Below are 21,478 nucleotides of genomic sequence, written 5' to 3' on the forward strand. Positions count from 1 at the left end.
CAGTTTATACTGTCTGTTAAACTGTTGTAGCTTTTGAACGGTCACCCATATATGCTGTTAAATAAAAACAGAATTACCTGGAAAAACTCAGCAGGTCTGGCAGCATCGGTGGAGAAGAAAAGAGTTGACGTTTCGAGTCCTCAACTCTTTTCTTCTCCGCCGATGCTGCCAGACCTGCTGAGTTTTTCCAGGTAATTCTGTTTTTGTTTTGGATTTCCAGCATCCGCAGTAGTTTTTTGTTTTTATGCTGTTAAGTAACCTTTCCTCAGCTGTTCTATTTGTCATGCCAAGTCTGAATTTATGCATTATGTTAACAGTTAGCACAATAATTTTTCCTCTTTTCAGCCCCTAACTTCTGATTAGTTTCTATGTCCCAAGTAACATAGGATTCCAATGACATTTCAAGGAAAGATTTCTTTTGTGCTCTGTGTGCAGCCTGTCCCTGAATACAAAGTCTGGGTAAACACCCTCTCCTGCATGTTGCTGGAGTCGGGGGAGGGGAAAGAGATTGGCAAAGTATGCTGGTGTATATCTCCATTTTCAAAATCGCCAGTATTAGAACATTCGTATATTATTCCTGCATATTATTCATCAATGAAATATTTATTATGTTATTACTTTGACATTATTAGTTAAATAATAAATGTTGCCTGTGTGGGTAACTGTTCTTTTAGGTTGCTGGGAGCAGTTGAATTCCAAGGTTTATTGAACATTTGCTAGAATGTTATATGATATCATAAGAGTCTGTCAGGAACCGGTTGGGAAAAAGGGTAAGACACACATACCCACCCACCATGCTCATGCTCACCTTATATCTTGGAATATTTGATACTGACTCCCCCCAAAATTTTCCCAGCTTCAGCCGAACCCTTCTCTTGCCCCAAAAGAACTAAAAAGAAATTGGAAAGCCACAGAAAAAAATGAGAGAATCTGCTTAATTCTCGATGGAGTCTTCATCAGAGAATTTCAGAATCACAGTATTGGTACAGCGCCGAAGGAGATCATTTGGTCCATCGTGATTGCACTGTTCCGTTCTCCCGCTTTTTCCCCATAACCCTGCACCATTTTTTCTTTTCAAATAACCAGTCTAATTTCCTTTTGAATACTTCAGTTGAACCTGTCTCCACCACACTCTCGGGCAGAGCATTCCAGATCACTTGCTGTGCAAAAAGGTTTTCCTCATACCACAATTGCTTCTTTTACTAGTTACTTTAAATCTGTGCCCTCCTTTCACGAGTGGGAACATTTGGGTTTCTCCCTACCTACCCTGTCTAGTCCCCTCATGATTTTTAATACTCCTATCAGATCTCCTCTCAGCTTTCTTTTCTCTAAGCAAAACAGCCCTGCCTTCTCCAATCTATATTAGGAAAAGAGATTAAAATTTTTTTCCCTTTCTGTGAATTAGCAATGAGATTAAAAGCCTCCCACTTTGCTTGTAGGACTATTTTTGTGCAATAAATGCATCCAAGAATAATCAACGATAATTTCTGAATATCCATAACTAATTGGTTATTTAGGTTTTTATTTTCTGAAGGAAAACATTGTCTTTTGGTCAGCAGCCGATTTAAACCTGCTGGAGCAAAGAGTAGCTCAAGAAATTTTAGAGTCTTTTATTGATTTAACATTCAGACAAGCCCCTAAGCCCATTATACTGGTCTCTAGAGCTCGGAGACAGAATCTGTTCTCAGTTTTTCTTTGTTCAGTTGTTTGAACAAATCTCTTTGAGTTGATGTTTTCTCTCTGCAGAGTGACAGTCAGGTGTGAAGAGAGGAGAATGAATGACCCACCATATGTTTCTGTCATGTTTAATTAGCTGTCCAGGGAAAACTATTTGTATTCTTGTCTCAGTCACTCATTTTTATAATTCATTTTGTTATAATTAGTGGTAGGGAAGGTGAGCTAAGATTGTTGTTCTCCAATAGAACTGTTTTCTGAAGCAGTTTGGAAAAGATTATTTGAACTCTTTATGCTCGTTTAATGTAATATTTAGTTTTATTTTGCAACTTCCCTGATGAGTGGTATAGCAAGGTGTCAGTCTTAGCTCTGTGGTAGCAATCTTGCCTCTGTCAGAAGGTCCTGGATTCAAGTCTTACTGCTGTGACGAGTATGTAATCCAGGCTGACAATGCAGCACTGAGGGATTCTGCACTATCAGATGTGCTATCTTTACACGTAGGGTTACATACATAGGATATACAGCCAGAAACAGATCATTTGGCCCAGCTAGTCCAAGCCAGCGTGTGTGCTCCACTTGAAACTTCTATCTTTAATCATCTAACTCTAGCCTCATAACCTTCTATTCCTTTCTCCCTCACATACTTATCTAGCCTCCCCTTAAATGCACCGCCATCATTTACTTGGCCCACTCCCTGTGGTAGTGAGTTCCACATTCTCACCACTCCCTGGGTAAGGAAGTTTCATTCTGAATTTCCTATTTCATCTCTTGAAAACTATCTTATATTGGTAACCTGAAACAGAAAATGCTGGAAATATTCAGCAGGTCAGGCAGCATCTTTTTAATAATTATTCTTTCACTGTGTGTGGGTGTCGCTGTCTAGGCCAGCATTTATTGCCCATCTCTAATTGCCCTTGAGAAGGTGGTGGTGAGCTGCCTTCTTGAACCGCTGTAGTCCATGTGGTGTAGGTACACCCACAGTGCTGTTAGGATGGGAGTTCCAGGATTTTGACCCAGCGACAGTGAAGGAACAGCAACATAGTTCCCAATTCAAAATGGTGTGTGACTTGGAGGGGAACTTCCAGGTGGTGGTGTTCCCATGCATCTACTGCTCTTGTCCTCCTAGGTGGTAGAGGTCGTGGGTTTGGGAGGTGCTATCGAAGGAGCTTTGATGAGTTGCTACAGTGCATCTTGTAGACGGTACACGCTGCTGCCACTGTGCATCAGTAGTGGAGGGAGTGAATGTTGAAAATGGTGGTTGTGGTGCCAATCAAGCAGGCTGCTTTGTCCTGGATGGTGGTGAGCGTCTTGAGTGTTGTTGGAGCTGCACTCATCCAGGCAAGTGGAGAGTATCCCATCACACCCCTGACTTGAACCTTGTAGATTGTGGACATTTTTTCTCTGAGGGTCATGAGTCTTTGGAACTCTCTTCCTCAAAAGGCAGTGGAAGTAAAGCCTTTGAACATTTTTAAGGAAGAGCTTGATAGATTCTTGATAAACAAGGGGGTGAAAAATTATCAGGGGTAGGTGGAAATTTGAGGTTGAAATCAGTCAGTCAAGATCTTATTGAATGTTGGAGCGGGTTTGAGGGGCTGAGTGGCCTACTCCTACTCTTAATTCATATGTTCGTATGATAGACTTTGGGGAGTCAGGAGATGAGTTACTTGCCACAGAATTCCCAGCCTCTGACCTGCTTTTGTAGCCACAGTATTTATATGACTAGTCCAGTTCAGTTTCTGGCCAATGGTAACCCCCAGGATGTTGATAGAGGGGATTTCAGCAATGTTAATGCTATTCAATATCAAGTGGATATAATTACATTCTCTTTCATTTGAGATGGTCATTGCCTGGCACTTGTGTGTTGCAGATGTTACTTGCCACTTATCAGCGCAAGCCTGGATATTGATCAGGTCTTGCTGTGTTTGGACATAAGAACATAAGAACTAGGAGCAATTCAGCCCCCCGAGCCCGCCATTCAGTACGATCATGGCTGATCTCATTTCGGCCTCAACTCCAATTTCCCGCCCTCTCCCCATAACCTCTCCCCATAACCATGGACTGCTTCAGTATCTGAGGCATCGCGAATGGTGGACAAGAACATTGTGCATTCATCAGCGAAAATCCCCACTTCTGACCTTATGATGGAAGGAAAGTCATTGATGAAGCAGCTGAAGATGGTTAGGCCTAGGACACTTCACTGCAGTGATTTCCTGGGACTGAGATGATTGACCTCCAACAACCACAACCACCTTCCTTTGTGCTTGGCATGACTCCAACTAGCAGAGAGTTCCCCCGATTCCCATTGACTTCAGTTTTGCTAGGGCTCCTTGATGCCACACTTGGTCAAATGCTGCCTTGATTTCAAGGGCAGTCATTATCACCTCACCTCTTGAGCTCAGCTCTTGTGGAGAGAAAAACAGAGTTAACATTTCAGCTGGGTGTGGTGGAGGTAGGTTAGGGCATTCAGAGGGGAATTGGACTGTTCTTTGAGGAGGAAGAGCATGTAGAGTTACGGGGAGAAGGCAGGAGAGTGGCACTGTTGCATTACTCACATGAAGAGCAGGTGCAGTCACACTGGGCTGGATGGCCTCCTTCTGCACTGTAACGATTCAGTGAGTCTGTTTTTAATTTGGATTCCACAGTATGTCTGAGGGGGAGAAATCAGCTCTGATTTTAAGTCAGATGGGTGAGATCTGTTTCATTTTATAATTCTCCTAAGAACATGAGATATAGCAGCCGGTATAGACCATTCAGTCCCTTGAGTGTTCTCTGCCATCCAGTACGATCGTAAATGATCTAACCACAACTCCACTTTCCCACCTGCTCCCCATATCCTTTGATTCCCTGAGTGATCAAAAATCTTTCGATCTCAATCTTGAATATACTCAACAATGGGGCATCTACAACCCTTCCAGGGTTCTGCTACAGTCAAATAATGGGCTGAATAATACGAGAGGGGTGGTGGTGGGGAGCGGGCAGCTCACATCCCCTCCCCCCCTCCTCCCTGACCCCTCCCGGAAGCAAAGGTGGTGTGGAAACAACATGCTCCACGCTGCCCCCACCCTGTATTCATAACGCACTGCAAGGCAGCTAAACGGGAGCTAAGTGGGACTTGTGCCTCTCACAGAAGAAGGAAGAAGGCCTGTGGATCCCTGGAGCAGGTAAGTTCGGGGTCTTGAGCAGTGAGAGTTTTGGTGGGTCAGGGAGCGGGTGGTGGGGGGGGTGTAGGATGGGGGAGGGGGGGTGGGTTTAAGGCTGCGGGTGGGTAGGAAGGATGGAGGGTGGTGGGGTTCGATCTTGGAGGGGGCCGCCCCATGATTGGCAAAGGGCAGCCTGGAAGAGCGAACTCCCCACTTCCTTCCTGTGCTTTGAAGAAGGTTTTTTTAAAAAAAAAATTGGGCTACCTGCTACTTGCCCAGCTGTCCATGCCAAACATTTTATGGCCAGGGCGTCGTATTATCAGCGCCATTTAGCTTGATAACAAAGCCTAGTTGACCCTTACTTGAATATGGTAGGCGGGCTGTCGATTTTGGAGCCCATCCACCCCCTGTTTTGTGAGGGGTGTTTGGGAAGGTGGTGCCCCCTGCCCAAAACACACCCAGTGGGGGCACCTAAAATACAACCCCACCAGTGAGTTTCCAACTGAATTAGCTGACCTGACAAGAAACCCGGCCACTTCTAGGAAACACTTTCTGGAGGGTTAACCAGAAGCCTTTTCTGTTGTGGCTTCTTTTGTTTCTGAGAGGTTGGAAGAAAGAAAACCTTCTGTGAAATGATTCTCGTGATTTGTTTGTGGAATTTAACCTATTGTAATGGTGGCCTAAATTGCTGTTGCTGATTGCCATCTCAAGGTAAAATAGGCTAGCACTTATCAGCATAGCCCACATGCAGGAGCGTGCTGGTGTTATAAGACCTAGAATGGAATCGTCCCAGATTTACACTGTGTGGTCGCGGGTGGGTAAAATGGTTTTACCCGCTGGCTGCGATGGTGGGTTTTCGCGCCATATCGTCCCAAACCCTCTGCATTACTTATGCATTCTTGAGAAACATACTGTTTCCATGGCAGGCGGGCTCTCATTCTCCTGCCACGCCATCACCTCACCGCTTCATCACGCCAGGCATCACATTTAAAGTACAGCACAGTGCTTCCAGCCCAGGACTGCAGCAAAGAATTCATGGCCTTGAAAGGCAAGAAGACTGCAGCCCTCGAGCATCTTTTGGACACCATGGAGGCCTGCTGTGATGTCCTCTACCCCCGCGCTGGCTGCAAGAGGGGCAGCTACATTACCACTCCAGCTTGATAGGCGATGGCAGTGGTGATCAGTGCCAATGTTGCACAGAAGAGGATGACCATCCAGTGCAGACAGAGAATGAATGATCTCATCCATGCAGCCAGGGTATGGCAACCATCTCATCATTCTAAACTCACACACTCAAGCCCATCACACATTCACTGACATCTCACTCACTGCTCAAAGGAAATCACCGCCCATCCTCACACACATATGCCCTCACATGTCCAACTGGCCTCATCTCCATTGGAGACTGCCTCCTCAGCCTTCACCATCTTGAGGCCACTTGCACAGATCAACATGCGCTCCCACACACACCCTTGATACCCTCCTTCCCCAGTACAGCTTCCGTCCTGCAGATTCTTCCTTTGCCTGGAGCCACTTCTCCCCTTCCCCATGCAAGACCTTGCCCTGCAGCCATTGAGTAACCACCCACATATGGCTGATCTGGTAGGTAGAGACCTACCTGTGAGCCCCCCTAAAAGTGATGTGATGCTGTCTGTGAAGCCTGGCGCTGATGACTGCAAGTGCTGACCGAAGTAAAGTGGGCCAACAAACCTCGAAGTCCCGAGCGAAGTGCATCTGCCAAATACACGCCTTATATATGCTGTTGTGAAACATGTCGACTTGTTTTCCCGCCGATGTGGGCGGACGATCCAGCAGGAGGGAGGGTTGAGTCCGGCGGACTGGCCTTATAATGATAAGCTGATGTATTAAAATGAGGTTCCCAATGTCCGGGAACATGGCCCGCCATTGGTCGGCGGAGCGGACAATCGTGAACTGGTTCTATGATGTCATGAAACCGATTTTTGGTCTCACCATGTTGTCCGCTCACACCACCAAACACTCCTGACACCAGCGGTCACGGCAAATCACGGCCACAATCCCAGTGTCTGTTCAATTGCTGAGAATGTTTAAACTCTATTTTCTAAAGAACTGCAAGGGAACATTGAATGCAAGCTGTTGTAATTTAGAGAGAAACTGTTAAGCTATTTTTATATACTTTTATTCATTCATGGGATGTGGGTGTTGCTGGCAAGGCCAGCATTTATTGTCATCCCTCATTGCCCTTGTTTAAAGACATTTAAGAGTCAATCACATTGTTGTGGGCCTGGAGTCACATGTAGACCAGGTAAGGACGGCAGATTTCCTTCCCTAATTAGTGAACCAGATGGGGTTTTTAATTACTTTTAATTCCAGATTTTTATTGAATTCAAATTTCATCATCTGCTATAGTGGAATCAAACCTGGATCCCCAGAACATTATCCTGGGTCTCTGGATTACTAGTCAGTGACAATATCACTATGCCACCACCTCCCTCCACTTTTAAGCACCTTAGGACATTTAACTATGTAAAAGGTGCTATATAAATGCATGCAGTTGTTGGTATTGCTGTGCTATTGCTTTTGTGAACTTTTGCAAAAACAACCCCAAAGTAAACTTGCTAGATTCTCTCAAGCTCAACAAATAAAAGACACAATTGGAATCATAAATAAATTTCAGCAAGCAGCTTCCTTCAAATGGGTTAACTGTTAAGTCTTGCAATGCTCAGTTTTAAAATTCAGTTCATAAGGGGGTCCAGTTGGTCCACAAATTGTAGTTCGGTCTTTGGAATGAGAAAATCGTGTTGCAAAACCATAACATCAAAGTAATGTTGTAAATTATGGGTGGAATACATTACTTGTTTAAGACACCTATGTGATCAGAATGATGCACACTGTTCCAGCTGAGCTCCTTACCAAACTCACAAAATAAATGGACTGTTTGACGGGGACAGTGTCCTCTAGTGAGAATCTGCAACTAGACTGTTGGTACCCCGATTCTAAAATCAATTTGCAGATCAGTTTGACCCTGTCTTAGTTTAAATTTATTTTTTGAGAATTATTTCACATCTTCTGAATTGTACAGATCTTCCTCGGGAACAACCTGTGATTCACTAACATATGTCACCCCAGAGTCCTGCTCACATTTATATTTTGAATAAAGAGCGTTTTCCCCAAAGAAAAATAGTTAAACATGTTAAGTTGCTATTTTGACTGGCAGATTATTCCGACAATCTTGTTAAAGATCAATGTTTGTTATGATATTTTTATCATTCACGACCAGGATCCATTGCCCATTGAAAAGTGCTGTTGAAGAAACCTTGTTGATTTGCTACAGTGCATCTTGTACTCTGCTCCCATGGTGTGCTGGTGGTGGAGAGACTAAATGCCTCAGCTGATGAATGGGGTGTCAATTAAGTAGGCTGCTCAGACCTGGATGGTGTCAAGCTTCTTGAATATTGTTGGAGCTGCACTCATCCAGGCAACTGGACAGTATTTCATTACACTCCTGACATGTGTCTTGTAGATGGGAAGGCTTTGGGAGTCAGGAGTTGAGTCAGTCACTGCAGAATACCCAATAATACAGGATAACAAAGGGGAAAAAGTGTTTCATAATTCTAATAGGGCTAATTTTCAAACCTATTTCTCTTTTGTTGTAGTACTAGAGTGTGGTGAATTGGTTGGAGGTGGGTAATTTGCTGGACTTTCAGTGTGCAATGATAATTAATCAGTGAAGAGAAAGAGTGACTGGATTTATGTCCATCAGTATTCCAATGAAAGTATCATGTTGTATCAAGTTATCAATATTGTATTAGTGCAACTGTTGGCTGTGCATCCCTATCAGTTGCATTTGTCCAGTCACAACATTTTAGTTAGTATAAAAGCAGATGAACCATATATTTGTAACAGGCTTCAGCTTATCTACTGACAGTTACCTTTTAAATTGAAAAATTGGTGTTTAACCCTTCTTTGAAATTTAGCATGTGTCTTCGAGATATTTGAAACATTTGGATTGCAGCAGAAATTAAGGTTCAAGGTTTGAAATATAATGCATTTGGATAAACTATGGTCCATAATTGTAAAAATGTGGTAGTGAATTCTTTTGTGATCTAATAAACTTCTCCTGGAACACTTCTTTGTTTAACATATGAAGACTTGTTTACTGTCTTTTGTGCCAGTGCTTCATGTCAGCAGAAAATTTGCTAAGTCTGTTGCAGTGTGAAGAATTTGCATATCTAAATAAGAAGGAAATAAAAAACCATAGAAAATTAGTTAGCAGAACAGAAGTACAAAATGTGCTAGAGAAAACAGGCGATCCAGATGTCAAACTCACTATTTCTAACAGACTGTGTGCAACTTAGATTCTTTCAATTTAAGTAAATGAAAGATTTTTCAATTTAGATAATGTAAAAGAGGCAACTGACTTCAAGTTTAGTGGATAGGGTTTCTGCTTAGGGTACAATCAATACATTGCACCCAAAGTGTGCTTGAAATTGCACTGCTTCGTTAAAGTTGAAGTTTCCATTAAAATTCATTTACATACTTCCAAACGTAAACTCTTCAATGAACCAATGCCATTGGGAAGCACAACAGCACATAATTGTTTCTTTTTATCTTTTCCTTAAAAAGTACTCCTTGATGTATTTAAGAGTGGTAAACTGGTGCAGTTTTAATGATACAGCTGTAAATGGGTTCATCAACAAAAATAAGCCTTTTAATATGCATATCCAGTCCTCAACCTGTTAATAACTTGATTTTAAAATCATTGAAAATGATTTAAAAAAAAACTGAACCATTTAATAGCTTCATTAGCGCACACTAGTCAGTTTAAAAAAAATTGGACTTCTGTCACACTATTAAGGGATGAGCTCATATTTCATGCGGTGCTGTCGATAAACTCTTGTTTAAAATGAATAAGGTAAGAATATTCTATTTCAGGAAGTTGCAGCATTTTTACCATTCATCAATGGGACAGAGAGGTTGCACTGATTGCTGCTGGCCAGTGGAAAACCTGTTGGAAGCCTGAGAGCTGATTGCTTTCTGGGCCATGGAGGTGTGCGTTGTGGGAAACTACTTAAAAAAAACAAGGAAGGAAGCAATAAATGCCATCCAAAAATATGTACATCACTGCTCTGGCATAGTGATGCAAAAAATTACTTTAAAACTATTAATCATTTGATGCAGGCGATCACGTTGCCTGTGGACTTGAATACTGTTCAAGATGTTTGTGCATCAGAACTGTTTAACAAATGCAAAAGCAGATTATAGACTTTTGCCTAATATGTACTTCAATGAGTTTCTATAAAGCATAGTGGAAGACCATTTCCTCAACCTTGCCCAAAAATATACTTGCGTCTTTATTCATGAGCCACCGAGATCAAGTTATGCAGATGAATTGTTAAAGTGGTAATGTGGCATTCTTTATGCAGACTTCCTTACATGGGTGAAAAAGGCAATGGAGACTGTTTAAAATGTAAATAACTGAATGATTGAAATCATTAATTAGCTGGCTTTACAGCCACAGGCAATCTTGTCATCTTAAAAATGAATGGCAACCAGGAAATAAAAGAAGTTAAGGAGCAAGATGGGCACATAACTTAATGCAAAGAAATGGTCTGACACTTTTAGAAACAGAGCTCAGTGATCTGATTGGAGAATTTGGACACTGGCTTTTGAAGTCTGCAATTTGAAGTAAGGTCTGATTTGAATGCACTTGGAGCTTTGGAACTGAAGCTTTTGACTAATGATTAGGGATCCAGATTTTGAACCTGAATTTAACAGCTATGCTCAGACTTCCTCTAGAGAGCCGGTGTACAGATTTACCCATTCTCGGAGGGCTAGCATGTAGTATTACCAGGGACTAATATGCATTGTGTGCTCTATTCAGATTGATGGATGTGTGTGATTTTTATAGTAACCTTTATGTGAAGCATGAATATAACATGTTCTATGAGTTTTATTGTTAGGTTCCAGTTTACCCTGCAATACTTCTGATGTACAAATGTGGCATTTGCCTCAGTTTTATATTTGTTCACCATCTTCACTACCCTTCCCCATAAACCCCTAAATTGTCAGTAGATATGGAGTGGAAGAACAACAGAGTGCCTCACAATGCAGTTTGTTATCTGTTCTGCAAGCAGCTGTCATAATGTCATCACAAGATCCATCTTGTCTGTCCTGTATCATGCCTTGTTTTAATAAGTACATGTGATGTTTAAGAACAGGAAAAGGACATGACCCCCAAGCTATCCTGTCTTTTTTCATGGATCAACACCATCTCAATCCATGCAGTCTTAAGAAACAAATCCAATTGAAGTCCCTTTGAAGACAGTTATATCTTCTTTTTCAATGACTATCTCTAATGACTTAGTTGAATTATTACCCCTTGGGTGAAAATGTTTTTCTTGACTTGCCTTCTATCTTCAAACTTGCTGATTTTTTGCTTTTATTTGTTTCATCCAAAGGTATTTTAACTCACTATAGCAGTGGCAACTTTCCCTACATCAGCCTTGTCAGTTCCTTTGATAACCTTGAAATTAGCTCATATTGAATTCTCTTTCCAAAGAAAACAAGACCAAGCTTCTGAACCAATTAGAACAGTTCTCATGAAAGGTCATTGACCTGAAACATTAACCCTATTTCTTGCTCCCTGGTGTTGACCTACTGAATTTTTCCAACATTTTCTGTTTTCATCTAAAATTTTGACAGTTGGAATCACCTTTGCTTCTCACCTCTCTGCCCCCTCAGTGACACTTGCATTCTGCCTATGCTTAAGTTACCAGAATTTCACACAGTGTTACAGATATGGGCTGAGCAGTGCCTTAAACAGTGCCAGAGTTACTCTTATTGTACTTTATCCCTTTACCACTAGAGATAGATTTTGTTTTAGTAGTAGGCAACGGCTTGTTGATTAACCCCACTTTATCTCCTTATTCAGACAGCAGATGGAAGCTTAGTGGTAATGTTATTAGGCTAGCAATCCAAAAGCCTAGACTAACAGTCCAGAGACTTGAGTTCAAATCCCACCATGGCAGCTGGGGGGAATTTAAATCCACTTAATTAATAAATCTGGAATAAAATGCCAAGCTGAATGATAATGATCATGAGTCAATCAGGCTGTTGTTAAAAACCCACCCAGCTCATGATTGTCCTTCAGAGAAGAAAACCTGCAGTCCTTATCTGATCAGGCCTACATGTGACTACAGACATATAGCAATGTGGTTAACTGTTAATGGCCCTCTGAAATGGCCTATTAAGTCACTCAGTTGTATCGGACCATGACTGAAAAGTTGAAAGAGAATAAAACTAGTTAGACCACCTGGCATCAACCTAGGCATTGGAAATGGTAAAGGCCCTGTCCAATGGACCCTGCAAAGTCCTTGTCACTCACATGGGGACTTGTGGGAGAGCTGTCTCAGACTAGTCAAGCAACAGCCTGACATAGTCATACTCACCAAATCATACCTTAAAGCCAATGTCCCAGACTCAGCCACCATCATCCCTGGGCAGAGCAGTCCCACCAGAGATGGTAGCACAGTTGTATACAGTTGGAAGGGAATGGCCTCGGGAGTCCTCAACATTACCCCAGACACCATGAAGTCCAATATCATCAGGTCAAACACAGGCAAGAAAACCGCCTGCTGATTAGCACCTATCGCCTTCCCTCAGCTCCTAAGTCAGCAGGCCCCTATGTTGAACGCCACTTGAATAATACACTGAACATAGCAAGGGTATAGAATGTACTTTGGATGGGGGATTTCAATGCCTCTTACCAAGAGTGGCTCGGTGGCACCACTACGGACTGAAGTGGCTGAGCCCTGAAGGACATAGTTCTTTTTTAATCTGTTCATGGGATGTGGATGGCGCTGGCTAGGCCCGTATTTATTGCCCATCTCTAATTGCCCTTGAGAAGGTGGTGGTGAGCTGCCTTCTTGAACCACTACAGTCCAATTGGTGTAGGTACATCCACAGTGCTGTTAGAAGGGAGTTCCAGGATTTTGACCCAGCAACAGTGAAGAATATAGTTTCAAGTCAGGATGATGTGAGACTTGGAGGGGGACTTGCAGGTGGTAGTGTTCCCATATGTCTGCTGCCCATGTCATTTTGGGTGGTAGAGGTCACGGTTTGGAAGGAGCTGTCGAATGAACCTTGGTGAGTTGTTGCAGAGCAATTGTTGATGACACATACTGCTGCCACTCTGTGTGTTGGTGGTGGAGGTAGTGAACGTTTTTAAGGTGGTGGTTGAGGTACCAGTCATGCGGGTTGCTTTGTCCTGGATGGTGTCAAGCTTCTTGAGTAATGTTGGAACTGCACTCATCCAGGCAAGTGGAGAGTATTTCATTACACTCCTGACTTGTGCCTTGTAGAGAATGGACAGACTTTGGGGAGTTAGGAGGTGAGTTACTTGCTGTGGGATTCCTAGCCTCTGACCTGTCCTTGGAGCCACAGTACTTATATGGCTAGTCCAGCTCAGTTTCTGGTCAATGGTAACCCCCAGGATGTTGATAGTGTGGGACTCAGCAATGGTAATGCTATTGAGTGTCAAGGGGCGTTGGTTAGATTCTCTCACTTTGGAGGTGGCTATTGTGTGGCAGTTTTGTGGCACAAATGTCACTTGCCACTTTCAAAACCCACCCCCCAATCACCTCACAGCCCCTTCCGAGGGTGTCCGATCCCTCCCCACCCAAAAAGCCTGTGACTTATCAGGGCCTGGTGTCCATGTTTGATCTTCGTGGGACTGCGTGTTATCGCGATGGGGGGAGCTTTTTTAAAGCCCTTTTTTTTCTGGTAACTTATTCCACAAATCTTTAATCGTTCAGGTAAAAAAAGTGCTCCTGCCTTCCCTGCTTACACTTGACCTCCATTTTTAAGACCAGGTTTGATACACTGATCCACTCTAACTCCTGGTTCTCACTCCTGAGCCACACATGCAGTTATGGTTTCAATTTAATGCCTACCCCATGTTTTTGATCCTTTTCTCATTAATTATTAATTAATTAACCAAGGTGTCAGCCTTGGCTGAGGTGCTGCATTCTTGCCTTTGAGTTAGAAGGTCATGGATTCATGCCCTGCTCCACAGCCCTAAATTCATAATTCAGGTTGATACACTAGTGCCATGACTGGGGTGTGCTGCAGAGGTCAGAGCTGTCATCTTTTGGATAAGGTGTTAAACGAAAGTCGTGTCTTTTTCCTCAAGTAGGCATAAAAGATCTCATGAAGCTAATCAAAGAAGATCTGGGGAATTGGATCGGGTGTACTTTCCAATATTTATCCCTGAACCAACATCGCAAAAAACTGATTATCTGGTCATTATCTCTCAGCTGTTTGTGTGGCCTTGCTGTGGGCTAATTGAATGATGTGCTTCCTACATTGCAACTGTGACCACACTTCAGATGCATTTAATTGATTGATTAGCACATCACTATATCAATAAAAGTCTGCCTATCTGTCTATCCTTGGTCCATCATTTCCTTCACAAACATATTACCCCTTGGTGACATCAGCTGTGGGCACGTGGTCAGCTTCCATGTGTGTGTTGACAACACCCAGCTCTTAGCTCTCTACCACTTCCACCGTGCTTGATGAACAAGGATCAGGAAGACCAAAGCTATTGTTTAAGCCTATGTCAAAAATTCCAAACCCTTTATGCCCTCTAGATGCCCCTCCTTAGGCTGGACAATGCAAAAAGAAAACGTGATGTCCTTTCATCCACGAAGCTTCAAATCCTACATCCTATTCATCTCCAAGACAGGTTATTCTCACCTCCTTAACCATGCCTGCCCCCACCTGTCCCTCACTTCCACCACCACTGAAATCCTTAATCCATGCTCTTATCTATAGGCTTGATTCCTTCAATGTCCTTGCCCACCTTCCTTGTTCTATTCAATATAGATAAGTGTGAGGTCATGCATTTTGATAGGAAAACCAAGGAGGCCACATAGTCCTTGGGAAATAAGATGGAGGAATGGAACGATTTGGGATCCGGATACAGAAATCACTATAAGTGGCTATGCTGGTTAATAAGGCTGTAAAAAGAAAGTGAACAAAGCACTGGGGCTCACATTGAGAGGGACAGAATTGAAAAGTACGTTACACTTGTATAGAACCTTGGTTAGAGCACATCCCTGGAGCACTGTACGCAGTCCTGGTCTCCAAATTATAAAAAAGAACATAGAGGCACTGGAGAAAGTGCAAAAAAAATTGCTGGAATGATACCAGAACTGAGAGGTTATATCTATTGGGAAAGATTGAACAGACTGGGCTCTTTTCTCTAGAAAGGAGAAGATTGTTAGGGTAAACGCAGAGACGATATTTCCATATGCAAGGGGCATTAACATAAGATAGTTACTGACAAATCAATTAGGGAATTCAGGAAAACTGTCTTTTTCTTGTGAATGGTTAGAATTTGGAACTCTCCCAGACAATTGCGTTAAATGTATTTTAAGGTAAGCTAAATAAGTGTCTTATGAGGGCAAAAGGAATAGAAGAATACATTGATGGAAATAGATGAAGAAGGGCAGAAGGAGGTTGATGTGGACCATAAACATCCACATGAACCTCAATGGTCTAGATCTGTGCTGTAAATACTTTGCAATATTTTTGGCACTCTCCATAAATTCCCCAACTTGCTCAAAATCCAACTCTCCTGTACTGAGTCTGGTGTACTTCAGATCACGCCTCCACTGACCCCCTGCGTCATTGAGTTTAAAATCATTGCTCTTGTTTTCACATCCTTCCATGACCTTGCCCCTTCCCATCTCTGCAATGGGTTCAGCATTATTTTTCCTTTGCCAAAAGTGAGGTGTTTTTGTCCAGCTTTAGTTAAATGGCTTTTCTTTTAAACCCAATCACATTTTAAAAATTTGGATAAAAGGCTTATTTCTGTATGTTGTTGCAAGGTTTATTGATTACATGCTGGGAAGAGGATTCTTTCTAATACACTGTGGTTGGTTATGTTTGTACATGACTTGCAGCCCATCTTTAAATTTAACTGCTGGGATATGCAAAGTGCAGCAAGTTCTGTTAACTCTTTTCTAGGATATAAAAGGCAGATTTTGCTTGAGTCGGACGTTAGTTTGAAATCTCAATTTGAAGTTCTTCAAAGAGAGAAGACATGCTATGATCTTCAAAGAAACAACTTAAATTATTTAGGCTTGCACAATGTTATGACATTCATGGCATCCATTCCTTTTATCTATTTTATTTTTCTTCCCAGTGAAAAATGCCTTGAGAGGTTTTCTACATTAAAGTCTTAGTGCATGTTATTGTTGCTACTACTTATTTTTTGTGCTGGTTGTTGAAATAGTTGAGGATAAAGAGTTTATTACCCTGAAACTCCACTGGTTTTATATTGAGAAACTGATATAACTTAGGTAAGTGGGAATGTTCAGGGAGAGAGGTGGAGAGGCGTGGACCTCCAGGTGGAACACAGACTAGGGAGCAGGTAAATGCAGCTTGAGGAGCCGTCTTCACCACCTACCTGCAGGGAGAGAGGCGGAGAGTAGCGGACCTGAAGGAAGAACACAGACCGGGGGGAAGTGCAGGCACCATGAATTTGGGAAAAAAATGAACAGTGATATCACGGAAAGCCAGAAGTTGATTGGTTGGTGAGTAACTGCCCTTAGGGTGTGCATGTAAAGAGCTGGAAATTAGAAAAACGTAAATTTTTAAGTAACCCTCAAGGACCTTATAATTAATTAAGAGACACAAGTAAAAGGGGAGTAAGACGCTGGTGAGTCTGCTGTTTTATTTTAAGTGACAAAGGTTTATTGTATTGCTAAGGTTTAAATTAGCACAGAGTGATGGTGAGGAGTGGCATTACATAAAATAAAAAAAAGGAAAATAATTAGTTAATTAAAATTAAATAAGGATGGCAGGGCAGGTGATGTGTTGTAGCTGCAGGATGTGGGTACTCGTAGACACCAGTGTGATCAAAGGAAACCACGTCTGCAGCAAATGTCTACAGCTCGAGGAGCTTCAGTTCAGAGTCAAAGAGCTGGAGGTCAGGCTACAGACACTGCGACGCATCAGGGAGAGTCAAGTTACTTGGACACTTAAGGCAGTTACATCTCTTAGACTAGGGCCTTCTGATTTGTTTCAGTGACTGGAGGGTGTGACTGCGAGTGAGGCAGGTATGGGGACCCAGAAGGTAGAAGTGGAGGAGCCTCAGCCCTTGCAATTTTCCCACAGGGTCGAGGTTGTTTCAGCTTGTATGGGTGAGAGTGGGGACTGCAGGGCGGCTGAGTGAACTGACCATGGCACTGTGATGCGGGAAGCCATTTAAGCAGGGGGAGTAGATATGAATGAAGTGATTGTAGAGGCCAGCATAATCAGGGGGATAGACACACTTCTCTGCAGCCAGGAACAAGAGCCCAGATGGCTGTGTTACCTGCCTGGCGCCAGGGCTTGGGACATCTCGGGGCTGGAGAGGAACTTGCAGCGGGAGGGGGGATGATCCATTTGTAGTGGTCCACATAGGTACCTATTACATAGATAGGACTAGGAAAGTGGTTCTGCTTAGGGAATATGAACAGAAAGGGGCTAAGCTTAAAAAAAAAGAACCTCACAGGTAATAATCTCTGGATTATTACCCGAGCCACAATTGGCGTAGGGTAAATAAGGTTAGGGAGTTGAATGCATGGCTGAAAGTTTGGTGTGGGAAGAATGCGTTTTGATTCGCGGGGAACTAGCACCAATACTGGGGAAACAAAAACAAAAATTGCTGGAAAAACTCAGCAGGTCTGACAGCATCTGTGGAATGAAAGACAGAGTTAACGTTTAGAGTCCATATGACTCTTCTTCGCCACAGATGCTGTCAGACCTGCTGAATTTTTCCAGCAATTTTTGTTTTTGTTTCAGATTTCCAGCATCTGCAGTATTTTGCTTTTAACCAATACTGGGGAAATTGGGAGCTGTAGCATTGTGATGGTCTTCACCTAAGCAGTGCTGGAACCAGTGTTCTGGTAAGTCTTATAACTAGGGCGGCAGAGAGAGCTTTAAACTAAACAGTTGACCGAAGGGATCATATGAGGGTAAATGTGGTAGATTGAAGGAAAAGACCAAGGCAATAAAACAATGAAGAAATAGAGGATATAATAATCAGAGCATGGCAGGAAGGAACAGAACATACAAACTGAAGAGTGCAGCAGCAGATAAGGCCAGAGTTGGCAAAAATAGAAAGACAGAACTAAGGAATCTGCATCTGAATGCACGAAGCATTCATAACAAAACAATGAATTGACAGCTCATATAGAAATAAATTAGTAAAACCTCATAGCCATTAACAGAGACGTGACTGTAAGGTGACCAAGGCTGGGACCTGAATATTCAAGGGTGCTTGAATTCTCTGAAGGGCAGAACACCAGGAAAAGGTACTGGGGTAGTTCTGTTAATTAAGGTTGACAGTATAATAGTGTGAGATGATCTTGGTTCTAAAGGTCAAGATGTAGAACAGTTTGGGTAGAGATAAGAAATGGCGATGGCAAGAATTCACTTGTGGGAGTAATTTTATTGGTCTCCTAACAGTAACTACACTGTAGGACAGAGTATACAGGGAAAAATAATGGGGGCTTGTAAGAAAGGTACTGTAGTGATCATGAGTGATTCAGATCTACATATAGATTGAGTGAATCAAATTGGTAAAGGTAGCCTGGAAGATCATTCATAGAGTGTTTTTAGGACAATTTCTTAGAGCAGCATGTTCTAGAGCCAATAAGAGAGAAGGCTATTCTAGACCTGGTAATGTGCAATGAGACAAGATTAATTAATGAGCTCATATAGTGAAGGAGCCTCTAGGTAGCAGTGATCATAACATAATTGAACTTCACTTTCAGTTTGAGGGTGAGAGGAATGAGTTTGTGACACGTGTTTTAAACTTAAATAAAGGCAATTACAATGTTATGAAGACTGAGCTGGCTAAAGTGAACTGAGAAATTAGGTTAAAGGGTAGGATAGTAGAGATGTAGTGGCAGATATTTAAGGAGATATTTCATAACACCCAGCAAAGATACATTCCAGTGCTAAAGAAAGACTATAGGAAAAGGATGCACTGTCCGTGGTTAACTAAGGAACTTAAGGCTAGTATAAAATTGAAAGAAAAGATGTACAATTCTGTGAAGATTAGTGCTAGGTCAGAAGATTGGACAGACTTTAAAAACCAGCAAATAATGACTAAAAAAAAATTAATAAGGGAGAAATTAGAATATGAGAGAAAGCTAGCTAAAATATAAAAAATAGACAGTAAGAGTTTCCACAGGTATTTAAAAAGGAAAAGAGTGATTAAAGTGAGCATTCATCCTCTAGAGAGTGAGAATGGGAAATTAACAATAATGAAATGGTGGAAGTGTTGAACAAATATTTTTTTCTGTTTTTACTGTGGAAGAAGCAAATAACATCACAGAAATACTTGCAAATCAAAAGGTTAAAAGGTGGGAGGAACTCAAAACAATTACAGAATTACAATCACCAGGTTAAGGGGTACTAAGAATACTGTTAGAACTAAAAACTACAAGTCCCTGGGACCTGATGGCCTGCATTTTAGGGTCTTAAATGAAGTGACTGCGGAGATAATAGATGCATTGGTTGTAACTTTCCAAAATTCCCAAAATTCTGGAAAGGCCCCATAAAATTAGAAAACACTGAACATAATTCCCCTATTCAAGAATGGAGGGAGATAGAAAGCAGGAAACTACAGGCCAGCTAACTTAATTTCTGTCATAGGGAAAATGCTAGAATCTATTATTGAGGAGATTATAGCAGGGCACTTTGAAAATCTTAATGCAATCAAGCAGAGTCAACATGATTTTGTGAAAGGAAAATCTTGTTTGACTAATTTATCAGAGTACTTTGAGGATGGAACTGGCAACATGGTTAAAGGGGAACCTGTAGATGTGGTGTACTTGGATGTCCAAAAGCGTTCAATAAGGTGGTGCAGCAAAGGGCATTGCACAAAATAAGAGCTCATGAATTAGGAGATAACATATTAGCATGGATAGAGGATTGGCTAACTAACAGGAAGCTGAGAGGGAGATATATGGGTCATTTTCGGGTTGGAAAACTGTGACTTGTGGATTTCCACAGGGATCCATGCTGGGGCCTCAACTATTTACAATTTATATCAATGACTTGGATGAAGGGCTGGAATGTATGGCTGCTAAATTTGCTGATGGAAAGAGAATACAGAACTCTGTGGTACAGAGAGATCTCGGTGTCCTGGTACATGAATCATAAACATTTGGTATGCAGGTACAGTATGTGATTGGGAAGGCAAATGGAATGTTGGTGTTTGTAGCAGTCGAGTATAAAAGTAGGGAAGTTGTGAGACCACACCTGGAGGACTGTGTGCAGTTTTGGTCTCCTTACTTAAGAAAAAATATAATTGCATTAGAAGCATTATGAGGAAAGTTTGCACAGGGTGGGCCTGTATCCATTGGAGTTTAGAAGAATGAGAGGTGATCTTATTGAAACATATAAGATCCTGAGGAGACCTGACAGGATGGATGCCGAGGGGATGTTTCCCCTTGTGGGAGAGACCAGAACTAGGGAACACAGTTTTAAGATAAGGATCTCCCATTTAAGACGGAGATGAGAAGATTTATTTTTCTCTCCGGGGGTCGTGAGTCTTTGGACTTCTCTTCCCAAGAGAGCAGTGGAGGCAGGGTCGTGGAATACTTTTAACGCTGGGTTAAATAGATAGAAGCGGAGGTGGTGACATTGTGGTAATCTCACCAGACCAGTAACCCAGAAGCCCAGGCTAATGCTGTGGGGATACGGGTTCGAATCCCACTTACAGCAGCTGGTGAAATTTAAATTCAGTTAATAAATCTGCCATTATAAAGCTAGTCTCAGTAATAGCAACCATGAAACCATTGTCGATTGTTGCAAAAAACCATCTGGTCCACTTATGTCCTTTAGGGAAGGAAATCCGCCATTTCACCTTGTCTGGCCCACATGTGACTCCGGACCCACAGACTCTGAAATGCTCTCTGAAATGGCCGAGACCATAAGACCATAAGGCATAGGAGTAGAAATTAGGCCATTCGGCCCATCGAGCCTGCTCCGCCATTCAATCATGGCTGATAAGTTTCTCAACCCCATTCTCCCGCCTTCACCCCGTAACCTTTGATCCCCATTCCAATCAAGAACCTATCTATCTCGGTCTTAAATACACTCAATCACCTGGCCTCCACAGCCTTCTGTGGCAATGAATTCCATAGATTCACCACTCTCTGGCTAAAGAAGTTTCTCCTCATCTCTGTTCTAAAAGGTCTTCCCTTTACTCTGAGGCTGTGCCCTCGGGTCCTAGTCTCTCCTACTAATGGAAACATCTTCCCCACGTCCACTCTATCTGGGCCTTTCAGTATTCTGTAAGTTTCAATCAGATCCCCCCTCATCCTTCTAAACTCCATCGAGTATAGACCCAGAGTCCTCAAACGTTCCTCTTATGTTAAGCCTTTCATTCCTGGGATCATTCTCGTGAACCTCCTCTGGACCCTCTCCAGGGCCAGAACATCCTTCCTGAGATACGGGGACCAAAATTGCTCACAATATTCTAAATTGGTCTGACCAGAGCCTTATAAAGCCTCAGCTGCACATCCCTGCTTTTATATTCTAGTCCTCGAGCAAGCCACTCAGTTGTATCAAACCACTACAAAGCCTACAAAAGGAATGAAACCAGACAGATCGCCTGG

The 21,478-nt window shown here is 42.4% G+C and overlaps 1 protein-coding gene across 3 annotated transcripts in view; it reads left to right on the forward strand.

The window, feature by feature from the left end:
- Positions 1–21,478, forward strand: part of b4galt2 (UDP-Gal:betaGlcNAc beta 1,4- galactosyltransferase, polypeptide 2) — a 397,537-nt gene that overhangs the window by 153,134 nt on the left and 222,925 nt on the right. The gene's annotated exons all lie outside the window — the stretch shown is intronic.

Source organism: Cetorhinus maximus, chromosome 17 (assembly GCF_964194155.1).
Source record: "Cetorhinus maximus chromosome 17, sCetMax3.hap1.1, whole genome shotgun sequence".
Taxonomy (NCBI): Eukaryota; Metazoa; Chordata; class Chondrichthyes; order Lamniformes; family Cetorhinidae; genus Cetorhinus; species Cetorhinus maximus.